Source organism: Sciurus vulgaris, assembly GCF_902686455.1.
Source record: "Sciurus vulgaris genome assembly, chromosome: 13".
Classification (NCBI taxonomy): Eukaryota; Metazoa; Chordata; class Mammalia; order Rodentia; family Sciuridae; genus Sciurus; species Sciurus vulgaris.
Window position 1 is genome coordinate 85,994,322 of NC_136474.1, and position 10,139 is coordinate 86,004,460.

Sequence of the window (10,139 nt, forward strand, 5' to 3'; positions counted from 1 at the left end):
GACAGAGCTGAAAATAACTCATCTATGTCCTCTTTTCAGTGACCTCTTTAGTCATCTTTTGTGGCTTCAAATTCCTCTGAGGTTTGACACTCAGGTGTTATGTAGGTATTCCCCATCCACTTACCCTCTATTAGTTACTTGTACGTTTGTTGTCTATCTCCCTCTGCTAAAATGTAGACTTCATGAAGGCAGCCGCTAGTCTGTTTTTTAACTGATAGACTACCAGTATTTGAATTGGATAATCTCTAAAAATTACCACATCCATATTTGTATACGGTAATTGCTCAATGCATATGTATCAATAGATGGATGAATTCTTTCCTTCAGATCTTGGCTTTGATATCATTTCCTTCTGTAAATATTTCCTTACCACTTTGGTCACCTGAAGTGTCCACCCTTGTGAATATAAAGGGAGCAGAGTTGTGGCTGAGAACCAAGTCACAAACAAACAAGCAATCTCAAACATACCTAAAATGAAAATTAACAGCTCTATAGAAGACAACCAAATTCACTATTTCTGTGGGAAAATTTAACATAACTATTTTGGTAGGTCACTAATCTTTAATCACATTCTATTAAATTAGAATTAAAAAGGATACCTTTAAAATCTCATACATCTGGAAGCTTATGGTAAAACCCCTTAAACCTGTTGATGTACCAAAAAAATCTAAAGGAAAATTAGAAAATATTTAGAACTAAAGAGTGAAAATTCTGCATCAATATTTGTCAGGTGCAGCTAAAGTGGTACTCAGAGAACAATCAGTAGCCTTAGATGTGTATATCCACGGAGAAAAAAAAATCTAAAATTTAATGTCTATAAGTCAACTGAAGAATTTGAAAAAATAGCAGGATAAGCCCCAAGAAAGAAAAAAAAATTATAAAGACAAAAGTAGACATTAATGAAATAAGAAATATTATGTATTAGAGGGGATCGATAAAGTTGAAAGTTTGTGTGTTTTGTTTGTTTTCAGAGAAAAGAAACCTAAATAAACATCTAGTAATATCAATCAATAAAAAAAGAAAACAAATGCAAATAAACAAAAATAGGACAAAAAATAGGAATTTAACTACAGGTTAATTGTAACTACAGGTGGTTCAGAGTTATTATAAACAACAGTGGCTGGTCATGTTGCTAGTCAGAGACTTGGGAGAAGTCCATTCTCTCCTTTACAAAATATGTCAATTAGGTCTGATCTCAAACATCTCTTAATGCAATGCTTTCCACATTTAATGGAGATTTTGTTAAAATGCAGGTTCTGACTCCATGGGTCAGAGTGGGACCTGAGAACCTGCATTTCTAACAAGCCGCCTCCCCCAGGTGACGTAGACGGTGTGGGGCAAGGCCTTTGACTGTCCTCATCCTCTGCACGGAGACTGTCTTTTTAGGTAGATTCTATCCTGCATTCTGTGCTGCCCTTTTTCACCACTTACTCCCAAGTTTCCAAATTCCTTCCCACACCACCAGATAGAGTTAAGATTTGTCAGAGTCAAAGCCATAAATAACCTTTAAGAAGCAGAAAGAAAATAGCCTAAAAGAAGCCAGCCCTCTGATTTTACTACAAGCTGCAACTAAAAGGATGTCATTCCTAAAAAGGGATACCTACAATTAAGCGCCTTTGTTTCTTTTGTGTTTTTGTTTGGTTCTGTTTAGATGAGCCAATTTACTCTACATTATGGGAATGAGTGAAGTGAAACGTATATAGACACAACACAGGCCAGGAGTTGACTTAGAATGGTCCGCGATTGCATAATGCATCCATTGACAATAAACACAACAATCTTCTCTTTTTAAGTATGTAAGTGGAATTTCTATTTGTCTTCGCACTGTGTTTCAGAGGCTTATCTTAATTATCCCAACATCATTAGCAGTTGAATAAAAAGTCAGTTTGATGCGCAGCATGGGAGAAAAAAATAGCCTCGTACAGAAAACCTTCAAAAAGCATGAACTTCAAACTCCCTTTGCATAAGTCAAGGAGAGATGGATTAAGTCATTTTGTGTGAGTGTACCACATGAGAAATTTTTTCTCATTTACAATTTCTTACAGTAATAAGGGTTGTCGTTTGTAATATTTAAGCCCATGATTAGAGGGGGAAAAGTATTTATGCACATATATGTACCACCTACAAATATTAACCACCTCAAACACAAGCACAAGGCATGCAAGTTACACCCGGTTTTAACACACTGAGCGCCGTGGAAGTGCAGGAGGACCAGTTTTCTGGCACCTTCCTCCTTAATCATGAAATCCCAGCAGAGACTTCTGTGATAAAGGATTGGGTAGGCACAGGGTAGTTGGGGAACTACTTTCCATGGAAACAGGGAGATTGAACAAAACAGATAAAAACCTCTGTGAGTCAGAAATAGTGTGGAAACCCCCGTGGTGAGCAGAGGCTGAAGCTGTGGGCGCCGGGCTCAGAGCAATCTGGAGAGTCAAGCCTCCTGGAGGAGCGAGGGCAGGCTGACTAGCCTCCTTAGACAGTGAGGGTCAAAGCCAGGTGGCTCCTCTGCCAGAACCCCAGCAAGCCTATGCCCGTTCTCTGCATGTGGATGGAGCTAGAAAAGCCCGGCTACCTGGCAGGAGAGGGGGCTAAGAAACACTCAGCTTGCCTGGGAGGAAGGAGGAGGCGGCTCTGGACATGAGCTTCACATCTCCTCTGGACGGGAAGCAGGATGCCTTCCAGAGAAGACGACCCTGGCTGTACTGGGTGTGAGTCCTGGGTTTGGTCTGCACTCCCCGGGGGTGTGTTGGAACACTCAAAACTTCTGGGTAGGGAGGTGTTTTAGTCAGCTTTTGTTTTTGCTGCTGTGACCAAAAGACCCAACAAGAACAATTTTAGAGGAAGGGTTTGTTTGGTGCTCATGGTTTAAGAGTTCATAGACAGCCAATTCCATTGCTCTGGGTCCAAGATGAGGCAGAACATTGTGGCAGAGGAAAGCAGCGGCTCTGGACAGGACAACAAGGAGGGAGGGAGAGAGAGAGAGAGAGAGAGAGAGAGAGAGAGAGAGGGAATGTGTGTGTGTGTGTGTGTGTGTGTGTGTGTGATTTTATACACCCCAGGAACCTACCTCCTCCAGTCACACATTGCCTACCTATAGTTACCACCTGGTTAGTCCATTCAAGTGGATTAATGTACTGATTAGATTCAAACTCTTGTTTCACCTCTCAGCCTTCTTGCATTGTTTTACACATGAGTTTTTTGGGGACACCTCATATCTAAACCATAACAGGAGGAGTAAACATAGTGGGGAAGGCTCCAGAAGAGTGTGAACACAAAATTTAGAGTACCAGTGAGCGAAGTCGACAGAAATAAAAAAAAGAAAAAATGCAATACTGCCGATAGCTGGGAGAAATTAAGCTCCCCAAACTAAAAACCAGACAGCAACCAGAAAAGTTATTTCTCAAACAGAAAAGAGGGGCTAAGTCACAAACAAGAGCAGGAGGTTGACAAGCCACAGCGAAAGCAAAGCTAGCACAGTTAGCGCATATCCCCCGCAACTCTGATCTCACACTTTTGGTAAAATAATAGCAAAGAAGTTTAACAAGGAACACACCTGAAGGACACAGAATGCAAAAGACAGGATGTCAGCAGAGGAAGGAGTTCAATGACATTTTGCAGAACAATTAGATGGACAGCTGTTGTCTGACTTAGCAGAACTAAGAACACCAGCACCCAAAGCACATGCGGAGATTGAGATCAGAGGAAGGAGGTCCCGAAGAAGCTGAGAGCTGGGGAGCGGGTAAGAGTGGCAAGCGCAGCCGAGGGACTCGGACGAAAGCAGAGGCGTGGGGTGAAAACTGAAGGGCATCTAACCCTCATCAGCGGAGGAGACGCAGGGCTCCCTGCCAGCCATTTGCTTCTTCCCTGGGGTCTTGAGACTTATTTTCAGGAAGAACTGATAGGAGGTGCTGAGTTCACGCCATCTGCCGTCCCATGGAGTGGAGACGAGGGGAGGCGCCTGGCTGAGACGAGGAGAGTACTCAAAAGCCTGTCCTCAACTGACGGCAGGTCATGACTAGCCAAGCACCTTTCCGAGGACTGCTATTTTCAGGGGACAGGAGACCCTGAGTAGATCCAGAGAAAGAACTCACAAGTGGACATTTGGGGTCTCTTGAGAAATCATCAACAAGTTCCACCCATGAGTGCAGAGTTTCTAGTGTTTTATGGCCTTAAATATTGGACCACCAGGGATTCCCAAACACGAGGAGAAGCCCAGCCTGAAGAAGCCCAAGGAAGCCTCTGCGAAGGGAACTCATCAGGGAAGAGAGAAAAATTAGGAAAATGAAAACAAACAAGAACAAATACTGTTCTTAGAACCAAGAAAAGACTAGTTTCAAAACAAGACAAAAATATGTAAAATGAGAACAATGAGGGATCAAGAATCGGCCCTTGGAAATTTAAAACAAATATGATAGCCAAAATGAAAATATTCAGTATGGTGATTAATAAAGTTGAATAAGTGAATACAGATAATAAAAAGATAGAAAATATGAGAGAGGAGATAAGGGACGTGGAAGGTTATGTCTAAAGGTCCAACATTTGGTTAATAGGCATCTCAGAACAAGACAACGGAGAAAATGGACAGGAAAAAAATACACGGAGCATTTTCTAGAACCGAAACACGAATCTCATTGGAACAGCTGCTCAAGTAATCAGTGGGCAGAGGGAAGAGTCCCATCAAGGCATGATGCTGCGGACAGCACAGATAAAGGAATGTTCCTAAAAGCTTTTCAAGGAGGAAAAACCCAGCTCAGCATTAGGCTTGTCTACCTGGGCTATAGAAGGTAGAGGAGCAATTTCCTTTAAATCCTAGGAAAATGAGCCCAGCCGGGAATCTCCACTCTGCCAAACTCACTCAAATGTGAGGCTGAAGAGATTTTCAGGTGTGCTAGGACTCCATCTCGACTTCCCTTTCCTTCTGTCGTGGAAGTGAAGGAGCTCTGGAAAGTCCAAGGAGTAAACCAAGGAAGACAAGCACTAGGGTTGAGAAAACGTGGATGCAGCCTGGGAGCAGGAAGGGAAGCTGCGGAAACAGGAGGAGCCCCAGGCTCACCTGGGGAAGGGGCGGGATTAGGGAGCAGGGCTCTGGAGGAAAGGGGGAGCCCCAACCTATCTGAGGTGCTGCTTCCCTAGTGCAAGACAAAAGACAGATGGCAGAAGTGGTGGAGAGTTGAAACAGAATAAGTAATATTCTTATAGTCATAATAATATACTTTAAAACAGTGATCCATCATAGCAGATGATAGATACTATCTTAAAAGGATAAATCAAGAACTAGCCTCTTAAGAGTATATGCAGTAATGGAAGGTCATTGCCAGAAGCAATAGCTAGAAGAGTTCAAAGTGGGTGCCCCAAGCTATGCAAATCAGGGTGGGAGGGATGGGGGGGAAGGATTGCTGTGGTTTTTTACCAGCCTTCCAGCACCATTTGGTTTTTAACTCTCTGTGGGTATGACTTTGATAACAATGCAAAGGAAAGCATCCACCACGTGGTATAAGCCATGGCAGAGGGGAGGGTTCTCTAGAGGAACAGAATCAATGGGAAGTATGATTATGAAAAGGGGATTTATTAGATTGGCTTACAGAACCAGAGGCTGGATAGTCCACAATGGCCGTCTGCAGCTGGAGAGCTGGAAGAACCAGCAGCTGTGCAGTCCAAGAGGCAGAAACCCCAGAACAAGAAAGGTCAACAGTGCTACCCCGTCTGAGACCAAGGCTTCTGGAAACTCCCTGGAGAATCACTGGCAAGTCCACTTTGGAAGAGTGAAGAAGCGAGAGTCCAACATCCTCAGACTATCGAAGCAGCAATCAACACCCTGTTCAAGAAGAGCTGAGCTTGCATCTGCATCTGCTTCCTTGTTCTTGCTCTTTTCTTCCATCCTATTGGGCGGAGCTGCTCATGCTTAGGGAGGGTCTCTACTTCAGTTCACTGTCCCACATGCCAATCATTCCTAGACTCGCCCTCACTGACACACCCTCTTAATCATGAGAATCTCTTAATCCAATCAAGTTGACAATTCAAATTAACCATTACAGGAGGGGAGAAGTGGAGAGTTGTGGGCGAGGTGGAAGGGAAACCTTCTTGGACGAGTTTTGGTCATGATTATGTGGCTGCATAATCACCTGTTCCTTCGTCCACTCATCTGCCAAGCAGCAGGCACTGCGGCAGTGAGCAGGCCTGGAGTGTAGCCTTAAACAGTGTTCCGCCAAGGAGTCCCAAACCCACCAGGAGAAGCCCCACATGAAGCAGCCCCAACGTGAAGATGCCGTTTCCCCAGCTGCCTGTGGACGGCTCGGGTTCACGGCCCTCATGTGAATCCCACACAGCATTTCAAATACTGCACCAGTGTGGCCCATAAATCCTGGTGAACCAGTGACTGAAACCATAAAGTCCATGACTATGTGGAGAGACAGTAGCCAGGAAGAGAAAGAGAATTTTGTGAGTTTGAATTATAACATTTCTCTGCAAATCAGCAATATATTGGGAGGAAATTTAGAGAGCCAGCATCCTAGACAGAAGGCTCCTAGATCTTAGCTCAGCAGCTGTACTTCATTCCTCATTATCACAGAAGTCTCATCTGCAAAATGGGGACAGTGACAACTCAAAGCACTGTCATGGAACCAAAGGGACAGTGTTTCGAAAACGGTAGAGCCCTATAAATATCTTAATTACTTTATTCATGGGGTTGTAAGGAGCCTTTACCTGTTGCCTTTACAATGATGGTAACTGAGAACTTGGAATTCATAGTCCATCCTCATATTTGATAGAAGAGGAAATAGCAGCCCCAAGAAGGCCACTGAGTTACTCAGGATGGCACAGCCAGTCTGAGGGGACACTGAGGCCGGGTCCCAGACTACCCAGTGTTTCTTCTGGTAAGATAGCTCCACCCAGGTGGTCCTGTTTGGGCTCAAAGATTTCAATTCAGAAACTTTTGGCATTTCTTTAATTTAAAAGTGAAATTCTGTAATTTAAAAATGAAGAGAGAACGAATCAAGCATGAAAGAATTTGGGTTTTTCACATCAGAGAGTTCTAGGCCTAATGAGCAAAGGACAGCAGGGTAGCTCTTGAGCCCAACAGAACCTTAGGTTATTTTGAGTGATTCGTTAATTTCTTTTTCTCAAGTATACAGCCGGCACCAAGAATGTGCTGCTTAATGAATGAGCAGCTGTCCAGTGAGCCTGCCTCTAATTCAGGAGACTGAATGGATATGTGCACCTGGTTCCCTGCTGTGCCCTAGAGGGACCCAGGAAGGGGTTAAGTCACAGAAAATGAATGATTTTACATGTTGTATGACATTATGTGATCATACTCATGTATAAGACATAAGAGTCTTACTATTTTACATATTATATACTGTTTATCACATTATATACAAATATATGTATGGGAGGAGTTTGGAATATATTATATATTTTACATCATTTCATATATGAAATATATTATGATCCTAAACATATTGTTATATTTCATGTAACTATGGAGAGCTTGAGAACTACAGCAGTTTGGTTGCAGAGGGTTCAGTTGAGATCTATAAAGCTCCTAAGCCTCTAAATCTCAGAAAAACTATTTTTGAGCCCTTTAGAAACAAAACCAATCATCAGAGGCTCATCATGAGTGATGTAATAACTTGGATCTGTTATTCAAATCATTTTAACAAAAAAAATTATTAAGTGCTTGCTGCAAATACCAGGTACCGTGCCAGGTACAATAAGCAGTTCCAGACGTGTCCAGTGGCCAAGATGGAAAATTCCATGCCATGCCTTCTCTCTCCTGTGTCTTGGACCTGCCTGAACTGTAGGATCCACACCCATTCGGGTTGTAGGCAATAGCTGAGATTGTGGGGGCAGGGTCTCCAACTGTGACCCATGGGACGCTGAGGGCCCGAAGAAGTGATAGGACCTACAAGTTCCTACAATATGTAGTTTTTTTTTTTTTTTTTTATGCTAACTTAAAAAAAATCTTAATGAAAGGGAATTCGGGGTCATTTGCAGACCACTTTGGAACCCTCCTCCTCTAGGAGTGGACGCCTGCCTTCACGTCTGCAATCTTTGTCACCAGGGATCATACAGGTATCCTGGGCAATGGAGAGAGCACCCTGGGATCAGCACTGGTGCCAGCTGTCCCAAGGGGCCGGAGCATTTGAACTAAGACAAGACAAGGACATTATTGAGCCACCATACCAGCCCCCACCTGGAATACGAGTCTGTCAAATTAAAATGACACATGAAACAAAACTAGGCGCCCAGGTAGCTGGTGCCACTTTCCATGGAGAGCAGTAGTGTATCACCAGCAAGTAATGCCACCGGCCCCTTAGATAAAATTTTAATTTTGTTGGTTTTGTAGTCTATTTTTGATTTGTGAATTTGTTTTATAAATTAATGTATAAAGGGGCCGGGGGTTGTGGCTCAGGTAGAGCACTTGCCTAGCAAGTGTGAGGCACTGGTTCGATTCTCAGCACCACAGACAAATAAATGAATAAAATAAAGGTCCATCAACAACTAAAAAGAAAATTTAAAAAATTAATGTATAAAGCCTAGGAATATCAAGGGTTAAATATGGAGCTTTATAGTTTACAGTCACATTTCTATAAAAACAATTTAAACCAATAACAGAAGTCCACAAGATACTTTAAAAATGCCCATGTAGTGTGAGAATGTAAATGCACCCCTGCAGCCAGCAGGGAGGGAACACATAGCCACACCCTGGGCAGGTCCCCTGTCCAGACACTCAGGACAGGAAGAAGCCCTGCTCTCTAACACCAGGGGACCTGACTCTCCTGCAGCCATACACCCCAAGATTTCCCCTTGTAGCTGGCATATCAATTAAATCAAAATAAAATTAGACATCTCCCCACATTTTTCAGTTGATATTTAAATTTTTTATCATAAGTTAAAATAGTTGCAAAAGATATACTTTCCAATGTGTTGTAAATATTGACATTTTATTTTATTTACTTATTCGGTACTGGGGATTGAATCCAGAGGTGCACTGAGCAACACCCCCAGCCCTTTTTTGTATTTTATTTAGAGACAGGGTCTCACTGAGTTGTGTAGGGTCTTGATAAATTGCTGAGGCTGGCTTTGAACTCACGATCCTCCTGCCTCAGCCTCTCGAGCTTCTGGGATTATAGACATGAGCCACTGTACCCAGCAATATTGACATTTTAAAAACACACTATTACCCAACTTCTTTTTAGGGAGTGGCTTCTTGTTAAAAACATTTTTGTTGATGAATTATAATTAGGTGTACAGAACACAATGCCGTCAAATTTATTCCCCCATATCTGATACTTCCCTCTCCTTCCTTCCTCAATACTCATCCCCTACCCTCCTGCTCTTCCTGCTGTTTTCTTTTTTAAAAAATCATTCCTTTTAGGTATATATGACAGTAGAATGTATTGTGACATATTAATACAGACATGGAGTTTACCTTATCCTAATTAGGATCCCATTCTTGTGGTTGTACATGATGTGGAGTTACACTGGTCATGTGTTCATATATGAACATAGGAAAGGTATGTGCAGTTCATTCTACTGTCTTTCCTATTCCCCTCTCCCCTCCCTTTCCTTATTTCCCTTTGTCTAATCCAATGAACTAATCTTCCATTCTCTAACCTCCCTTGTTGTGTGTCAGCATCCACATATCAGAAAGAACATTTGGCTTTGAGTTTGGGAGACTTGCTTATTTCACTTAGCATGATAGTCACCAGATCCATCCATTTACTGGAAAATGCCATAATTTCATTCTCCTTTATGGCTGAGTAATATTCCATTGTATGTATATATATATATATATATATACATACAATGTGTATATATATATATATATATATATATATCACATTTCTTTATCCATTCATCTGTTGAAGGACACCTAGGTTGGTTCCACAGCTTAGCTATTGTGAATCAAGCTGCTATAAACATCCATGTGGCCGCGTCACTATAGTATGCTGATTCTTAGTCCTTTGAGTATATGCCGGAGAGTGGGCACTGGGCCAACTCTTTTAATTATAAATAATGAAATCTAAATACCTCAAGAGTTGAAAACCACCATTAGGCCTTTGTAAAGGATTGATCCACTCTGCTCAACTCTCAGAACTTCTGTTTTGTTTCTTTTTCTTCTTCCCTTCCCACACTTC